The following is an 18,792-nucleotide window of genomic DNA, read 5'->3' as shown; positions in this document are numbered from 1 at the left end:
ATGAATTCGGGGTGAGTGATTTGTTAAAATCTAAAATTTCTCAAATAAAAACAAAATCTTTGATTTTAGTGCACACATTTTTCCTATGGCCCGTTAATGTCGGTAAATAAATACTTCAAACTTTTAAATTATAAAAAGGATTCTGTTTTCAAAGTTTTAGTGTCTTTCAGTTATAAAATTTAGTTTTATTTTAAATTATATTTAAATATTCAATTTCGTTCAAAAAGTTATTTTTAAATTTAAATTTTGTCTTAAATATAATTTAGTTGATGTGTTTCTTTCCGTTGTTTTACTTTTTACCTCTTCTTCTTCTCTCTCTTTCATAACATAATTTAAACTTTGAAATCTAAACCTTCCGGAATTAAGTTAATATCCTACATTTATTTGACAGACAAACCAATTTATTTGGTGTAATTTTTTCTTTCTCGCCTCTAATGGACTTACATCTGTAGGCGAATTTAAAACAGATAGATTTTAGAATTAAAATCAAGTTGGTGGCCCTAGAATAAAAGAGTTAAGAGCCATGGCTAATTGAAAAAAAAACCCAAGACTGATAATCTGAGTAAGAGGCAAAGCTGGCAAAAGCCTTTTCTTTTTAAGCATCAGGGCAATAAGATTTTTCTAAGAATTTTCAAGAAAAACTCGTACCTTACCCAGAAAATAAGACGATACTCATCATCTATGGGTTCAACAGACTCAAACTCTCATTATCCATTGTTAGTTGATCCACTATTATTATCCACTATAGTTGATCCACTGTCAAACCCCGCGAAGGAGATATAGAAGCTAAAATCGTCTTGTTGTCTTACTGAAAAATAAAATATTCTTAATTATATTCAAAGTTCACTTTTTACCAGGCTTTGATATAACATTTTATAAGGTAATAATCATTAAAAAGTTCACACTAATTTTTTTCATGCTTATATAAAAGGAGTAATTCTCGAGACAAGCTATATCATTTAACTGCAACTACGTGAAGTCTCTAAGACTTCACGTAGTTGCCAAATCACCAAATCTTCAGGTTTGGTATTTTGCTTTAAAGACGATGAAATAGAATTATGATGTTGTAGCAATCTCGTTTTTAAATTCTGGTTGGTACGTCCCACATAAGAGCTTCCACAAGTACATGGGATTTTATAAACCCCACTTTGTTGCTCTACGGAAGTCCGATCCTTTCCAGAATTTAAAAAATTAGCCAAAGTATTATTACCTCTTAAAGCTACCTTTAAGCCATTATTTTGTAAAATTCTTTTAAGTTTTTCACTCAAACCTAGAACATATGGTAGAGAACAAAAAATATCTTTCTTTTCTGTTGTTTCCAGAATATCGTCAGAACATTCTAGAAATGTTTTCCTTCTTTTCGAAAAAGTCTGGTCAATTAACCAACCCGGATAATGGTTACTTATTAAAATCTCTTTTAACAACCTCTATATAATAGAGATTATAGTTTGCTGCATATAACACTCAGATAAAGAGCGATCAAGGATTACAAAAAAATATAAGGTGTGGAATTTTTACTTTCATTTTAAAAGAAATGACATCTATTTATTTGAAAAGATGGATAAGGGCAAATGCTATTGAAATGTTTGTAATATAAATGAAATCACAGAGAAAAGGAAAATGTTGATAAAAAAAACATTGGTTCTAGCTACGACTGATTTTAATTATTATGTTTGGACTTGAAGCAACAAGAAATATGTATTTTGTATTCAGAAAACATACTCACTCGTTAGTTTTATCCAAACAATGCTAGCATAAAGTTGTGATTGCATATTGGGAAAGGAAATACAACAGATCAGTCATTTATAAGAATTTGATATTGCCATCTATATTTTTTTTTTAAAGCATACACCTCAAACATAGGTAGCGTTGACTATGGAATAATTGCTGGTAAAATCATATAATTTATTCTTATATTTCATAGTGCAGAATTTAAAATGAAATATTCAGTTTTGTTTCGAAAATTTGGTATATCTGATACGTTGTACCCACAATATTTTATACAGACTTGGCAAAAAAAATTAAATAGTCTATTGTGGCAACAAAAAAAAAAAAAAAATCATCAGTAAATACTACTTCAGGATATTTCAATTTCCATTTATATGTACTTAACATCGACAATAATACACATATTCCGAATTACTATAAAGAATGCATCAATTAAGAGTAAGAAAAAAAAATAAGATCTACGTTGCATGGCCAACGTGAGGTGTTGCGGCAACCTTTGTTCGGCTTCGCCGAGTAAAGTGCTGCGAGAGCAACACTTTGGTTTTGTTTCCTCGCTTCGATTAAACGCTGATTATGATTATCTGATTATCTCTCATTACGAAAAAGAGAGAGAAGTACTAATAAATTACTGTGAGAAGGCATTTAATGCATTCACAATAAGTTCTGTTCTGGGACACCACACGTCTCCTCCGTGGGCTAGGCAACTAAGCACAAACCTCTTAGGTAGATTTGTTAAGACTACTGGTTTGGTTCATTCCTTATAAATTTTTTTTTCACTTTTTTAATAGGAATTTTTGAATCATTTTTCTAAAAGCCCTTTTTATCATTTTAGATATATTTTATCAGCATTTGGTTGTATGATATTGGTTATAATGTGTAAAAATTGTATTATTTATTATTATTGTGTTGTATATGTATTTTAATTGCTGTTTGACAATGCATAGTTGCAGTATTTTTATTCCTGTTTTTCAAAGCAGACAGTTGCTGCAGGCGAATAACCCCCCACCATTAGCAAGTCAAGTGATACTGGTTTGGTTCAGTGAATACTGACTGAAGTGACACCCAAGCAAGCTAGTGACTATAGAAGGCACAGATCAATTGAGTGATACGAACGCATACGACCTATTGGTCGAACGCGTCAAACCCCAAACAACAACGAACGCGGAAGTTGTTAAGTTGTTTAAGCCCCTTACATTTCTTACCACTGAAACCAAATTGGCCTTACCATCAAATATACAAGAAACAAATAATAGGTACACAAGCTAGAACCACATTTTTGTATAGCCTACTGTTTGAAATATGGTCAGTCAGTTGGGTACCCAAAACAATCTATTGGCAATTTCTTTGGAAAGCATCTTAAAATCTTCCTGTTTTTAGAAGCACCTATACTTCAGAACCATACTTAACTCAATTAACCATACTTATCATCAATTTGGCTTCCAATATTCTAATCTGGGCTTGAAAACTTTTCTTCATATCCTGTCAAACTTTTTTCAACTGTGGAAAAATATCCTGGGACTTAGGTATTCAGCTTTTAATATCTTCAATGCACCCACCATTTTTACTAATAATACTACCTAGGTCAATTAAGCTGTCCGCTTGATCAATGTTTTGTTACCCAATGTCACCTGTTCATTTTGACTTACTCCAAGCCTTAGCAACCTAGTCTACTAAACATTAATTTTCAAACCTATTGTAGCACCCTGAACTTGCAAAACGTCTAGAAGCTCATTCATTTTCCTCATGCTTTCATCTTGGATGCTGAAATCATCAACAAAATCTAACTCAAAGAAATATTTAGTTCCCTTCAATCCATGTTTTACAATAGCCTTTTCTTATATCCTTAGGCCCAAGTCCATCAAAATAATCTATCCAAATAGGCATAGAACACAAAACTGCTTAACTCCTGATTTTGAACAAAACCAGCTACTAACCTCTTTTACTACCTTGACTTTAGCTTTGTTACTTATTTACATAGCACTAATTACTTTGATGTATTTGTTTGTTAGGCTACACCATAAAAAGGCAATACCTTTGCTAAAGGTCTTCAATAGGCTGAATCAAACCATTGCTCATAATCAAACAGTTCGTGGGTAACGAAATGTAGTAAGGAGCGACCCGGCTCAATAGTAATAAAAACTCTAAAAAATGGAATTTTGATACCGATAGCTACATCAAAAGAATTGCATTTTAATGCTGATTTTAAATATATAAGTTTCATCAAGTTTAGTCTTAACCATCAAAAGTTACGAGTCTGAGAAAATTTTCGTTATTTTAGAAAATAGGGGGAAACACCCCCTAAAAGTCATAGAATCTTAACGAAAATCGCACCATCAGATTCAGCGTATCTGAGAACTCTATTGTAGAAGTTTTAAGCTCCTATCTACAAAAATGTGGAATTTTGTGTTTTTTGCCAGAAGGCAGATCACGGATGCGTGTATATTTATTTTTTTTTTTTTTTCCAGGGGTGATCGTATCGACCTAGTTGTCCTAGAATGTTGTGAGGGGGCTCATTCTAACGGAAATGAAAAGTTCTAGTCCTCTTTTTAAGTGACCAAAAAAATTGGAGGGCACCAAGGCCCCCTCCCACGCTAATTATTTTCCCAAAGTCAACGGATACAAATTCTGAGATAGCCATTTTATTCAGCGTAGTCTTTGGGGACGACTTACTCCCCCACAGTCCCCGTGGGAGGGTTTACAAGTTACAAACTTTGACCAGTGCTTGCATATAGTAATGGTTATTGGGAAGTGTGCAGGCGTTTTCAGTAGGATGTTTTGGTTGGGGGGAGGGGTTGAGAATAGGGGGATAGGCTGGGGGAACTTTCCATCGAGGAATTTGTCATGGTGGAAGAAAATTACCCTGAAGGGAGCGCAGGATTTACTAGCATTATTTAAAAAAAAAACAATGAAAAAAGAAATATGAAAAAGTTTTTTTCAGCTGGAAGTAAAGAGCAGCATTAAAACGAACAGAAATTATTTCCCATATGAGGGGCTCACCTCCTCCTAATACCCCGCTCTTTATGCTAAAGTATTTTTAGTAATTTCAACTATTTATTCTACGGCTTTTTTGATTCAGGGGTCAATCTTAATGAATTGGGACAAAATTTAAGTTTTAGTGTAAAGAGCGAGGTACTGACGAGGGGGCGAACCCCTTCATATATGTAATAAAAACTTGAGAATACAAAACTTCTTTACGTAAGCTAATTTATAAGTTACGTATATCTTTTACTAAAAAAAAGATTCGTAAAAAATTAAAAGTTCTAGTTGCCTTTATCTTAATTAACCAAAAAATCGGAGGGCAACTAGGCTTCCTCCCCCGCTCTTTTTTCTCAAAATCATTCGATCAAAATTATGAGAAAGCCATTTAGCAAAGAAAAAAGATAATAAATATGCAAATTTCGTTTTAATTATTACTCTGCGGAGAGCCAAAATCAAAACATGCATTGATTGAAAAACATTCAGAAATTAAATACAAAAAACAAGTTTTTTTAACTGAAAGTAAGGAGCAAAATTAAAACTTAAAACGAACAGAAATTACTTCGTATATGAAAGGGGTTGCTTCCTCACCAACGCCCCGCTCTTTACGCTAAAGTATTTTACTGTTTTAAAAAGAAGAGTTGAGAAAAAGAGTCAAACTTTAGCGTAAAGAGCGGGGCGTTGGTGAGGAAGCAACCCCTTTCATATACGAAGTAATTTCTGTTTGTTTTAAGTTTTAATTTTGCTCCTTACTTTCAGTTAAAAAAACTTGTTTTTTTTATTTAATCTATATAAATAACGACAAAAAGGTGTTTGATAACTCAGGCACTTCTTAATTATTAAAATACCAGTGAAACGGTGTACATTCTCTTTGCTTCATAAAAGCACACTGTTCTTCTCTTAAAGTTTTGTCGACTATATTCCTAGTCTACAAATTAAACCCTGAATTGCTGTTGCTAGCAATAAGACAAATCCTGTGTCTTTACTATGATTACCATCATACTAATTAATTAGCTAGCTATGGAAACTAATTAATTAGAAAGGCTGTGGCTGATACCTAAAAATCAACAATTTGCTTTTATCACTTTTGTTATACAGAGGTTTTAATTAAGATTTTCTTAAAATTGCTAGGTGCTACCCTTTTTCAAAAATCACATTCATAGTCTTCGGTAACTTATTTCCAAGCCCATTACCACCATATTTAACAACCCCATTTACCAATTATCAGCAGCTGGGGCATTATCATGTTTTAATCATTTTATTACTGTCACTTATTCTTCCTCACAAAATAAATCATCCTTCACATTCCATCGTCCTGGCTTATCTGGAAGTGCTTAAACTAGCAAAACCGGGACAGACAGACAGACAGACAGACCGACAGACCAACAGACCGACCGACAGAATTTCCGATCGCTATATGTCACTTGGTTAACACCAAGTGCCATAAAAACCAATTAAAAAAAAAATGACTTTCATCCCAACCCAAACCAGAACAAATGGTTCCAACCACAAATCCACCACCTTTTCAAGGGGGAGCCGTACACCGCTTGCCCCCTTCCTCCGTCTGGATCCATCACTGCTTCTGAGGTCCCTTACTCGAAACGTATCCAAAATTTTATTTCGAGTGATTAAAGGCTCGGAGAATATATCATTACCGTATCAAATACGGTATGTTACACAATATAAATTCCACTGGAAAACCCTTATGAAAAGGAAACAATAGAAACTTATATCTAACTTGAGAACAAAATGAGATAAGTTGAACAAACGAGCTAGTTTAACAATAGAACTTGTTCAGTTTGACAACTGAACAATTTGTTCTACAGCTTTTGAGGCAAAATTTATAGCCCTTTCCCGTAAGCTTTGGGGGCCAGTGAAAACCACAGCGGCAGTGTTATATGACAAGTGGACTATTTTTAACAAAACACTATCTCAAAATTCTGATGAAATATATTGGGGGGAAAGGTTGCGGGGGGGGAGCTAGCTGCCCTTTAATCGATTTAACAAAGAAAAATTTTAATATTAAATGGGTATCTTCCAAAGTATATATCACCACCCCTTCCAAAATAACTTTATATAACCCCGGGCACAACATACAACCATTGTCGCCTAAGTTCCGGGGGCCTATTGCCCTCCAATCACTTTTGACTCTTAAAAAGAAAACTAGAATTTTAAATTATCAATCAAAAGACCATCCTCCAAGGTTAACATGACCACCTCTTCCAAAACAACTATAGACCCCCAGGCCACAACTGAAAGACCTTTCCTCCATGCTCTGGGGGGGCCGTATAAGCCCAAGAGGCATGGTTATATGACATATAGACTATTTGCGGGAAAGAGAGCATAGGTGCCTGTAACCCTCCAGTCAATTTTAACTCTAAAAAAATTTAACTGGAATAATTAAATTTAACTTCGGCTTATATATAACACATTTCAAAGTTCTGTTTTTTGCAAGGGATCAGACGAAAAGCAAAATGATTAAAAGTTGCAGCCCTCTTCATGTTGTGCAATTTTTTTTTCCTTTTTACTTCTATATATTTATTGATTTTTAAGACAAAATGTGCAATCAAATGCAATATCAAAGAGAAAAGTGTGGATGTTCCTAAATGGTGGTATGCCTCACCCTCCTGTTCCACTTATAACTGTTCCAAATTTTATTTGAGACTTTTCATCTATCTATCTTTTGTCTGTGGAGCATACGGGTTTCTGCTTGCAAAAATCAGACACAGCAAAAAGGGGAAATTCAAGTTTATTTTTGGTAAAACATTTACCCTGAAAAATGAATCGAATGAAAAGTATTACATACACAAGAGCTACACTCCATGTAGGATTATTATTTAAATTTTTAACACATTTGAAAATGAATTTTAACACATTTGTCTTAACACGTTTTAACACATCACTAACCTAAGTGATTTTTAACATATTTTTTACGAATATTCATCACAGTAACTCATTTTAAACTAAATATATTCGAGGCAAATTAACACAAGCAGCACTAGAACAGATTAAACAATGGAAAAAAATAACAGAAAAATATGTTATTTAAACAAAAAATGAGTTTATCAGGAGAAGAAAGTACACTGTCAGGGTAAGATGTTTTATTTTGAAAACTAGCATACATTAAATAATTCATTAACCACAGAAATGACTTTACAACCCCCCTTCCCCCCTTAGTGTGCAAATATATACCCTGAATTGCATATATGCAATAGATTTTCTATTATTTTGAAAAAAGCTAGAAAATTTTACGTTGTATAGAGTTATAACGAAATCTCAGATAATATAGATATTACGCTACCGGCCCCTATATTACAGATCTCGTTAAGTGAAAGTATAAAACCCCTCTAAAATTCTTATTATTTCAAAACATCATTTTTACTAAAATTGGACAATTAACCAGGTTTAGTAATACTTTCTGATCCATTAATTTTGAACTGGATATTTCAAACATAAGTTTCCCTGAGTCATAATCTGATTTTTCCACGTTAACTTCTGTCTTTTTCTTTTTTCTTTTTTTTTCAGAGCCTTTTTTCTTGATGGGATCATTCTGAATCCCACAAATAAAAGGAGTATAGCATCCGTTAGTGTCTCTGAAGCTTTGTGGGTAAGTGAATGACTGTGGACCTAAAATGAAGTTTTAAATGCCTTGTAAATTATACGGTAGGGATGTTTTCTTTGATAAGAAAACTTGATATCTTATAATACACCCAATAGATTGAGATATGTGAAGCTATGATACACATTATCACAATTTAAAGACTGCGATTTTTGTTTTTTAATAAAGAGTGATTTCCCAGACTGAATAAAATAGTTGACAGCTATGAATATAAAAACAGATGTAAAAAAAATCATTGACAACTTTAATAGATAAGATAAAACTAGACTAATCTTTATAAAGGGGAATATGAAAGCATTTTGCAGAACGAAAAGACGAGCACCAAGTAAAAATATATTAACTGATAGAGAATTAATTAGTTAATAGAGAATTTTAAGAAATATATTTACTAATAGAGGTGCTAAATGAAAGAGGAACGAGGTGTAAAGGGGGCTAGGAATAGAGAGAAAAACATAGGAATGATTTAAGAGATAGAATAGAAGATATTTGTGATTATTTGGATCTTACTTTCGCAAAATATTCATTTATCATTTTAGCGTAATTTTCTATTTCGTTTATTTATCAGAAAGCAAACCGAACCATTAATTTTTGTATATTCATCTTTATCTAAGAGTCTTTCAAAACCTCACATGAACGATTGGCCTAAATCCCTACTTTCAAATCAACAAGTAAATCAATTAAAATATTCTGTTACTCAATCCAATAATGGAGCTCAAAACCCAACCACAAAACCCAAAGAAAAGATTTAAAAGAAATAAGTTAATGTCACAAATTTCCTTCAGTGATTTTTTGCAGATGGAATAGTCCGTAAAGAGGAGGGTCCCAAAGGGAATTTCCGGTAGAGGGGCGGGGTTTTCCAATGGAATTTTCTTAAAGAAAAGATTTTCCACCAAACAGAGTTCGTTTAAAGGTTTTTTTTTTGGGTTCGATTTTTTGTTTTTGTTTTTTACTGCAGGTTGGCGGAGATCCCAGTCGAAACATACGTTTTTATTTTAACCATTCTTTATTTCACAAATGCGTAAAATCACCTTCGATTTCTAGATTATAATTCCTGGTTTTTTTTCAAACGTCATGCAGCTTTTATTTTAAAAAACGTTTTTTTGCAAACGCCATTTATTTCTAGAAGTGCATGTATTTCCTATCAAAAGCCCTAACTATAAAAAAAGCTGTAATTTAACAGAGGTTTCATGTGAAATTCCAAGAATTTTTTTTTTCAAAATAATAATGTCAACAAAACCCTACATTTTATGCGTCAAATTTATGATATTAATTTGGACTTTTTTACGATTCATACAACTTTAATCTAAAAAAACGCAAAACAAATTGTGAAAATATAATTAGATAGATTGATAAAATAGATTCTAGGCTGTTGCCAAGAACTCATATGGTATGAGCTCTAGCAAAATTCCATAAATTAATAGATTGATTTAAAAGGAAAATCAAAGGCTTAATGCCGGTCGGGATTTAAAATAAGAGCTCTGAGGCACGATGTCCTTCTAATATCAAAATTCATTGAGATCCGATCACCCACTCGTAAGTTATAAATACCTCATTTTTTCTAATTTATCCTCTCCCTTCAGCCCCCCAGATGGTCAAATCGGGGAAAACAACTTTATCAAGTCAATTTGTGCAGCTCCCTGACATTTGCTTATTCTACCCACCAAGTTTCATCCCGATTCCTCCACTCTAAGCTTTGGCCAATATTTCCTATTTCCCCCTCCAACTCCCCCCAGTGTCAACAGATCTGGTCGAAATTTGAAATAAGAGCTCTGAGACATGAGTTCCTTCTAAATATCAAATTTCATTAATATCTGGTAACCCGTTCTTAAGTTAAAAATACCTCAATTTTTTAATTTTTCCAAATTAACCCCCCTAGCTCCTCCAAAGAGAACAGATCCGTTCCAATTATGTCAATCACGTATCTAGAACTTGTGCTTATTTTTCTCATAAAGGTTCATCCCCATCTCTCCACTCTAAGCTTTTTCCAAGATTATGAAAATCTGATCCGGGGACTCCTATTTCTAAGATAAAGATTTCACGTTTTCCAAGCATTCAGATTTCACCCTACAACTCCCCCAAATGTCACAGAATCTGGTCGGTATTTAAAATTAGAGCTCTAAAGCACAAAATCCTTCTAAATATCAAATTTCATTAAGATATGATCAACTGTTCGTAAGTTGCAAATACCGCATTTTTTTCTAATTTTTCCACATTATTCCTCCCCCCCCCCGACTCCACCAAAGAGAGCGGGTCCGGTCCGATTACGTCAGTCAAGCAGTTTTAATTATTCATCTGCGGAGAGCCAAAATCAAAACATGCATTGATTCAAAAACTTTCAGAAATTAAATAAAAAAAAACAAGTTTTTTAAGGGAAAGTAAGGAGGGGCATTAAAACTTAAAACGTAATTCTGAGACGTAATTCTGAGACGTAATTTCTGTTTGTTTTAAGTTTTAATGTCGCTCGACAGTGGGCAAACTCGACAGTTAAAGAAAGAGTAACTATTTTTCTAAAGAAGATTTTTAAGGTTTTAAAGACCTTAGCAAAATGTTTGTATGTTTAGCTAATTTCACTAAACACCCCCCCCCCCCCGATAAAAACACACCCAAAATCTAGACATGCTGGTGTGGAATAGCATTAATCAAGAAAAAGTTGGAAAGTAACCTGACAACCAGAAAAATATCACAGATATTGAGAAGAGCTAAGAGCTCATATGGCACTTGTTACGAGGTTGGAAGAGCCAAGACCCATGAACTTGTATGGTATGAGCTCTAGCAAAATTCTAAGAATCATTAGATTGCTTTAAAAGGAAAATCAGAAGCTTAATGCCGATCGGGATTTCAAATAAGAGCTCTGAGTCACGAGGTTCTTCTAAATATCAAAATTCATTAAGATCCGATCACGCACTCGCAAGTTAAAAATGCCTCAATTTCTCTAATTTTCCCTCTCCCCTCAGCCCCCCCAGATGTTCGAATCGGGGAAAACGACTTCATCAAATAAATTTGTACAGCTCCCTGACACACCTACCAATTTTCATCGTTATAGCACGTCCAGAAGCACCAAACTCGCCAAAGCACTGCACCCCAGTATCTAACTCCCCCAAAGAGAGCACATCCAGTCCGGTTACGTCAGTCACATATCTACGACATTTATAAGCATTTTCCAAGATTTCTGTTTTCCCCCTCCAGCTCCCCCCAATGTCAATAGATCTGGTCGGGATTTGAAATAAGAGATCTGAGACATGAGTTCCTTCTAAATATCAAATTTCATTAAGATCCGGTCACCCGTTCTTAAGTTAAAAATACCTCAATTTTTCTAATTTTTTCGAACTAATACCATCCCCCCTAACTCCACCAAAGAGAGTGGATTCAGTCCAGTTATGCAAACCACGGATCTAGGACTTGTGCTTATTCTTCCCACCAAGTTTCATCCCAATCTCTCCACTCTAAGCGTTTTCCAAAATTTCCCGTTTCCCCCACCAACTCCCCAAATATCACCGGATAAGGTCATGATTTAAAATAAGATCGCTGAGACACGAGGTCCTTCTAAATATCAAATTTCATTAACATCCGATCACCCATTAGTAAGTTAAGAACACCTCATTTTTTTAGTTTTGCCTCTCTGAAAGTAAGTTTTGTCCACTGAAAGTAAGGAGCAGCATTAAAACTAAAAAAGAACAAAAATTATTACGCATATGACGGGTTTACCTCCTCGTTATACCTCACTCTTTACGCTAAAGTATTTTCAGTAATTTCAACTATTTATTCAACGACCTTTGTGATTCAGAGGTCAGTCTTAAGGAATTGGGACAAAATTTTAGCTTTAGGGTAAAGAGCGAGGTATCGACGATGGTTGAACCCCCTCATACACGCAATAAAAACATAGAATATTAAAGTTCTTTACGTAAATTAATTCGTAAGTTACGTATATTTTTTACCAACGAAAATGTTTGTAAAAAATTAAAAGTTCTAGTTGCTTTTTTAAGTAATCAAAAAACTGGAGGGCAACTAGGCCTCCTCCCTCGCTCCTTTTTTCTCAAAATCTTCCGATTAATTGCAATTAATTAATATGCAAATTTCGTTTTAATTATTTATGTGCGGAGAGCCAAGATCAAAACATGCATTAATTCAAAAACGGCCAGAAATTAAATAAAAAAAAACAAGTTTTTTTAAATGAAAGTAAGGAGCAACATTAAAACTTAAAACGAACAGAAATTATTAAGTATATGAAAGGGGCTTTTCCTCCTCAACGCCCCGCTCTTTACGCTAAAGTTTCTTACTGTTTAAAAATAGAGTTAAGAGAAAGAGTCAAGCTTTAGCGTAAAGAGCGGGGCGTTGAGGAGGAAAAGCCCCTTTCATATGCTTAGTAATTTCTCTTCGTTTTAAGTTTTAATGTTGCTCCTTACTTTCATTTATTTTTTTATTTAATTCAGCGTAAAGATCGAGGGATGAGTAACAGGTAGGCTAGTTCCCCTATTGTCCGATAAGCAATAATTTATGTTCTTTTAAGTATTAATATCACTCCTTACTTTCTCCAGGAAAAAATTATACAATTTGGAAACAATACTAACTCGCAGTTTAAAAGCAAATCTGGGTACTTGATAATTATAGCGACCACACCAAAGAAGTTAATTATAGCGACCAAACTCATGAAGTGAAGCTAGAAAACAGAAAACAGAATAATTATAGCTAACATATTTTGCATGTAGACCCGCTATACTTCCCCCAGCCCCCTCCTAATGTGCAAATATATAGCCCAAATTATATATTTCCCCGATATTCTCCGAACGCGACTCTCTTAATTCAACCTGTGTTCCTATAAATTGAATCACTGTGACGAAACAAGAACCGGAAAATAAGTGACAGGTGACAGAATACATTTGACTTGTAGCCTATAATTTGAGCTTCGTTTTTGTACATTAGGGGGGAGGGGTAAGTACAGCGCGTCTGCATGAAAAACGGGATTAGCTACAATTATTCTGAATATCATGAAGCAAGAATTGTTTTCTAACTTCACGGTCTCCCAACATTGGCGTAGTTGCTATAACTAATAAGAACCCGGTCATTAGACAGACTGCATCAATCGCTAGCAAGACAGTTTGCTTTATCTAATTTCTGAATGAGATTTTCACTACTTCGGCTTTGGTTATTGTTTCTGGCATTTCACTTTACTTTTTTTTTGGTTTTTCCTTTTTCGAGCGCTAAGGACGGTTTTGTAATGGTACTTGCAGAAATATGCGCTTTATCACTTTGAAAACCAGCAGTTACAATGTGCCTTTTCATTTATTTTTTTTTTTCAATCTAAAATTTCTCGAAAGTTTTTACTTTATACTCTATTAGTGCATCTAATAATTGTAGAAGTAGCAGTAGCCCTGAGAGTTTCAACTTAAAGCTCTTAGCGTTCCTGATCTATCCCTTTGCACAGCCATATTGCGACTACTTTATTATATCTATTTGGTCATTTACCTTCCTTGGAGTCTTGGACCACAATAATATTATAATCCGTGTCTTGAACTATGGTTATCCCCTTCTTGTTTCTCATCCGGCTTCTAAAAACCAGAAATGCATCCTTATTACCAACTCAGATCAAAAAGTTAACAAAAACTCCGCATTCTGAATATCAAATCACAATGAAAGTAGTAGCCACGGAGACAAGGTGAATTTTGTTGGTTTGAATAAGTCAAAAAGTTCGTGGTAATGGACTGTAAATAAGGAACGACTCGGTTCAATAGTAACCAAGACTTAAAAAAACGGCATTTTGACAACAATGGATATATAAAAAGAACTGGCTTTTTATGATGATTTCAAAAATATAAGTCTAATTGAATTTTAGTCTACCCATCAAAAGCTACCAGCCTGAGAAAATTTGCCTGATATGCGAGACAAGAGGAAAGACCCCCTATAAGTCAAATAATTGTAATGAAAATCACATCTTTTTAGCCAGACGAAAGATCACGGATGCGTGTTTATTTGTTGTTGTTGTTTTTTTTATTTGTTTTTGTTTTTTTGTTTTTTTCTCAGGGATGATGATATCGACCCAGTACTCCTTAAATATTGGGAGAGGGATTGTCTAAATGAAAATTGAAGTTCTAGTGCTCTTTTTAAAAGACCAAAAAAATTAGAGGGCAAATACACCCCTCCCCCCCTTTTTCTTAGAATCATCCGTTAAAAATTTTGAGATGGCCATTTCGTTCAGCATAGTTGAAAGGACAAATAACTATGGCTCTGGAGATAACACGATCACCAGCAGAACCTGGGGAAAGGTCTTTTAGCCAATTTTGGTTAAAAATAGTTAAAAGATTTAATAGCTACGTTTTTAAAGATAACTTGACCCCTCAACACCCACGGGGCAAAGGCTAAAAGCTTTGAATTCTGGCTAGTGTTTACATAGTTTATTGGTTATTGGGAAGTATATAGATATTTTTTCGAGGGAATTATTTCCGGAGGGGGAGCGGGTATTTTACACGGGAATATTTTCACATTGATAGGGTAGTTTCTGGAGGTGAGCTTTTCAAATAAAACTTTACATGGGGGGGGGATACTTTACTAAAATTAATATGCAAATTCTGTTTTAATTTTTCATGAAGTTGAGCCAAATTCAAACCTGCATTAGCTGAAAAACTTTCAGAAAATAATTTTTTTAAACAAATTTTTTTAACTAAAAGTAAGGAGCAACATTAAGACTTAAAACGAATAAAAATTATTTCGTATATGGAAGGGGCTGTCCCCTCCTCAGAGTAACTCTCCTTACGCTAAAGTTTGACTTAGTCCCAACTCTATTCTTTAAACTGTTTCCGTCGAAACACTGGCAACCATGTATTTAGAGTACACGGGTTGAAAATGTAGAGGTTCGTGGCCAAATACTTGGGAAATACCAGACGGTATTTTCCTAGAGAACTAACTGGAGAGGTGGAAACATACTAAGAAAATAATTCTTACATCACAGTATACAGAATAAGAATAATGTAACACATTTTGCATTCAGCCTCGCTATACTTTACCCCCAGCCCCCCCCCCCAGACGATGCGCAAATATATAACCCGAATATATTTTCCAGCTATTCTCGCAGTGCGTCACTCTTGTTTCAGCCCGTGTACCCAAAGCCTATATAGACAATGTCTATGTAGGCTGTGAGTGTGCCTGTAAATTGAATCAACTGCGACGAAATAAAAACTGGAAAAATAAGTTATGGTGGTCGAATGCATTTAAAATACATAATTTGGGCTATATTTATACATTAGAGGGGAGGGGCAAAGTATAGGGAGGCAAAGTATATGCGAAATGTGTTAACCATGATTATTCTGCAGGCTATGAAACAACAATTGTTTTCTTAGGATGTTCCTTTCTCTAGTTAGTTCTCTAGGCTAGTGGTTCTCAAATTGTTGTACGCGCACCCCTTGGGGGTACGCAAAATTTTTAAGGGGTAAGTGGCCGGCTAAAAAAAAAAAAAAAAACAACCCTTTACCTCTAGGACTGACAATTTCAACTGGGCCTATATTATAGCTATAGTTTACTTGGTAGCGGTAACTGAGGTGTAGGCTACCTAAAAAATTGTTTGGGTAAAAAGGGGTACACTGTCTAAATAAGTTTGAGAACCACTCTTCTAGGGAATGACCAAAGCAATAATTTGCGCTAAATATATGAACATTAGGAAACAGAGGGGGCAGAGTTGGTCCTGGGGTTGATGGTGTCTGGAGAAAAGTTAATTATAGCCCCCTCCCCTTGCTTCCCAACTCAAAAATAAGAAAAATAAAGCCAAATTAAAGTGAAAAATTAGATTAAAATGGTCAATTCTCCGACCGCGACGCCTTCTATGCCACGACACTCAGAGCAACTGCCCCAGTTGTCCCATCCCTCAAACAGAACAGGTTAGGGTAAAATTTGGTAAAATTCTAGTTAATTGACTTCTTGCTATCTCGGAAAGGGTTTAGGTTAGGAAAATGAAACTTTCAGGGATGGGTCTACAGGCTAAAGTATGTCCCGGGAAGGTATTTTAAAGTACCCAACTCCACTCCTTCTCCCTCTAGAGGGCCCTGAAATTTGCCTACATGACAGGTCTATACCTATTGAAATTTTGACAAAACAATATTTTATCTTAATTTTCAGTTACTAGCTGCTTTCCTCTGCCTTTAGTTCTGAAAATGTAATTGCTGTTATTTGAGTAGAATTTTGAGCCATATCAATGTTTTTTCTCAAAATTTAGGAAATGTATTTGCATATCTTTAAAACCTTATAAAATGGGATTGAGCAGTTATGAAGCTGAAAACGATTTTGTTGTACTTCAATTAAGCAGAAGATCTATTTTGCAAGGTTTCACTTTTATAACACACTTATTTTTAAAGGTCATCCAAGGTCAGGGCCCTCTAGTGGGAGAAGGAGTGGAGGTAGGTACTTCAAAATACCTTCCCGGGACATACTTTAGCCTGTAGACCCATCCCTGAAAGTTTCATTTTCCTAACCTGAACCCTTTCCGAGAACCCTTCTCCCTTTAGAGGGCCCTAAAATTTGCCTTCATGACAGGTCTATAGGCCTACCTATTGAAATTTTGACAAAACATTTTACCTTAATTTTAGGTTACTAGTTGCTTTTTCTTTGCCTTTAGTTCTCAAAATGCAATTCCTGTTATTTGAGTAGAATTTTGAGCCATATTAATATTTTTTTTTCAAAATGTAGGAAATTCATTTGCATAGCCTATCTTTAAAACCTTATAAAATGGAATTGGGCGAAGTTATGAAGCTGAAAACAATTTTGTTGTACTTCAATTAAGCAGAATATCTATTTCGCAAGATTTCACTTTTATAACACACACATTTTAAAGGTCAGGGCCCTCTAGAGGGTGGAGTGGAGGTAGTTGCTTCAACATACCTTCCCGGGACATACTTTAGTCTGTAGATTCATCCCTGAAAGTTTCATTTTCCTAACCTAAACCCATTCTGAGATAGCAAGAAATCAATTAACTAGAATTTTACCCAGGTTAGGCTGAACTATAGTGGAAGCACCTTCAAATGTGTTAACTAATTTTTTTTTCTCTCTCTCTCTCTCTCTTGATAGATCCTTTTGTAGGTTAATATCTTTTTTGATATTCCCCGCCGCCACCCCTAATGTACAAATATATACAATGAATTGGAATATATCCTGAATTGGTAGGCTATTTATAAGGTAGGGGTAAAGTTTATTTCCGATGTAGCCTAAATGAATGTTAAATCTGGACTCAGGATGCAATTCTGACTATAGAGGTAAGTCTGAACTTCACCCCTATCCCCCTTAATGTGCAAGAACATACTCTGAATTGGTATACATAGGGGTAGGGGTAAAGTTCATTTCAGACACATATGAATGTTAAATTTTGATTCAGGATCCAATAGAGGTAAACTTATTTTTAAGCAGACAGAATAGTCCGTTAATATAAACATTACCCCCAATATCAGTCTGTTGACTATTATCCAAAATTGCGTGATTCCACATTTCAATATACTGATGAAAAAAACAAAACAGAAACTTGTATCTAAAAGAGTGAAATCATTCCATATTCAACGAAAACAATCCAAAATGTATAAGTCAAACAAGATTTTCCTCATTCAGACTTCAATCCAAAATGTATGAATTCATAAGTCAAACAAGATATTCCCAAGCACAGAATTCATGTTGGAAAGAGTCCAGACTCTGACGCGCAGACTCTGACTCGGGCTTCTTCATACAAAGCCTGTCTAACCTGTTTATTTGTATCAATGAGAAATTAAAACTACTAATAAGCAGCGTGCTTCCACTTAGCACTTAGCACATTAATTTCCCTTCTGAAAAGGTGTTTTGTTTGGCGTGTCTTCAGCGGGTGGACTGTTTCATTTCGAATAATAAAAATCAACTGAGTTTTCTGAGGGATTTATCAGTTCGAACTTTAAAGATATATCTCACTACTTCATAAAACAGGGGTGCCAAACCATGGAAACTTTGAGGGAGGGTTAGGATTTTGTTGAGAAGATGTAAAAAAGATGTTAAAATCATGAGGTATGGGGGACATTTAAATTAATTTGAATAAAATTACTCAAAAAGGGTTTATGACGAAAATGTTCTTCCCTAATTCTATCTAAAATTTCAATTACTTCCCCTCCTCTTATTAACAATGCCAGACTTAGCTAAGAGAGCACCATGTCCTCAGTCAATCAAGGAAGTTAGGGTGATATATTTATCCTGCATACTTATCTGATATAGCAACAACACTCAAGAAGGGAAATTAGGTTAATCCTAATAAATATACCTAAGTATGATAAAAATATTCTACTTTAGAAACAAATTCGGGCTATATATTTGCACATTAGGGGGTGAGGGTAAATTATAGTGGGTCTGAATGCAAGATGTGTTAAGTACATTTAATCTGTATATTATGAAGTAAGAACTGTTTTCTAACTTCACAATCAGGGGCGTAATTTGCTATGGGGAAGGGAGGAACTGTTCCTCCCAGACCTCAGTTACCC

The 18,792-nt window shown here is 34.7% G+C and overlaps 1 long non-coding RNA gene across 6 annotated transcripts in view; it reads right to left on the bottom strand.

The window, feature by feature from the left end:
• LOC136025868 (uncharacterized) overlaps window positions 1–17,933 on the bottom strand; it is a 116,194-nt gene extending 98,261 nt beyond the window's left edge. For 2 of the 6 annotated variants that reach the window (XR_010617160.1, XR_010617154.1), the window contains exons 1-2: window positions 17,737–17,932; window positions 654–808 (exon numbers count right to left, since the gene is read on the bottom strand). This is a non-coding gene — a long non-coding RNA (uncharacterized LOC136025868). Of the gene's footprint in view, window positions 1–648; window positions 809–17,736 lie in introns of all 6 variants that reach the window. The other 4 variants (XR_010617159.1, XR_010617155.1, XR_010617157.1 and 1 more) reach the window with 4 other exon arrangements.
• Between the last annotated feature and the right edge of the window lie 859 nt (window positions 17,934–18,792).

The sequence above is a fragment of the Artemia franciscana genome, chromosome 4, assembly GCF_032884065.1.
Source record: "Artemia franciscana chromosome 4, ASM3288406v1, whole genome shotgun sequence".
Classification (NCBI taxonomy): domain Eukaryota; kingdom Metazoa; phylum Arthropoda; class Branchiopoda; order Anostraca; family Artemiidae; genus Artemia; species Artemia franciscana.
The sequence above is the reverse complement of the archived record's forward strand: the minus strand, read 5'-3'. Positions and strand labels throughout refer to the sequence as shown.